Raw genomic sequence first — 1,110 nt, forward strand, 5'->3', positions numbered from 1 at the left:
GGAGCCGTGTCCCCGGCCGTGGTGGTTCCCTCCATGCTGCTGCTGCAGAAGGATGGCTACGGCTTGGAGCAGGGCATCCCTACCCTCCTCATGGCTGCCGGCAGCTTCGACGACATCCTGGCCATCACCGGCTTCACCACCTGCATGGGCATGGCCTTCGCCACCGGTAGGAATCCAATCAGTCGGGAGCATGTTGATCTGTTCTTCTGTTCTTCTGCTTTAAGCCAATCAGGAGAGAGGTTGTTGATCTGTGCCTCTGCTCTGAGCGAATGATGAGAGGAGACCACTAGAAAAAAAGAATAGAACGTATCTGTTTTTGTTGCAGCATTAATAGAAATCTTCGTGCAATCTGTCCTGGATCCAATAGATGACACCCTCACACTTCGGGAATCGAACCTACGAACCCTGTTGTTGCAAGCGCCATGCTCTACCAACTGAGCCACAGGACCATTAGTATGAGCAAACTGCATGTGTCCTGCTGTTCCTGTGTCTCCCTTTGTATTGCATGCTTTTTATTATTGACCTCCTGCTTGCTTCTGTGTCCTAAATGGTATCTCATTCCCTATATAGTGAACTACTTTTGACCAGGAACCACATAGGACTCTGGTCAAAAGTAACAGGGTGCGATTTGGGACGATCCAGTCTGTTTTGATATTAATTTCATATGTTGTGCTGTGTCTCCCTCTGCAGGCTCCATGTGGTACAACCTGCTGAGAGGTATACTGGAGGTGGGAGGGGGAATGGTAGCTGGGGTACTGCTGGGACTTCTGTTGAGCTACTTTCCCAGCAAAGACCAGGTACGAATCACCATTGAAAGGACTTAGCTTTCAAATGTTCAAATGTTATTAGTCACATGTGCCAAATACAACAGGTGTAGTAGACCTTACAGTGAAATGCTTACTTATAAGCCTTTAACCAACAATGCAGTTTTAAGAAAATACCCTCCAAAATAAAATAAATGTAACAAATAATTAAAGAGCAGCAGTAAAATAACAATAGCAAGGCTATATACAGGGGGTACCGGTACAGATTCAATGTGCGGGGGTAATATGTAGGTAGAGTCATTAAAGTGACTATGCATAGATAATAAGAGAGTAGCAGCAGTGTAAA

The 1,110-nt window shown here is 45.9% G+C and overlaps 1 pseudogene; it reads left to right on the forward strand.

Moving 5' to 3' along the window:
- Positions 1-824, forward strand: part of LOC112068560 (sodium/hydrogen exchanger 9B2-like) — an 18,007-nt pseudogene extending 17,183 nt beyond the window's left edge.
- Positions 825-1,110: the final 286 nt, after the last annotated feature.

The sequence above is a fragment of the Salvelinus sp. IW2-2015 genome, unplaced genomic scaffold, assembly GCF_002910315.2.
Source record: "Salvelinus sp. IW2-2015 unplaced genomic scaffold, ASM291031v2 Un_scaffold563, whole genome shotgun sequence".
Lineage (NCBI taxonomy): Eukaryota > Metazoa > Chordata > Actinopteri > Salmoniformes > Salmonidae > Salvelinus > Salvelinus sp. IW2-2015.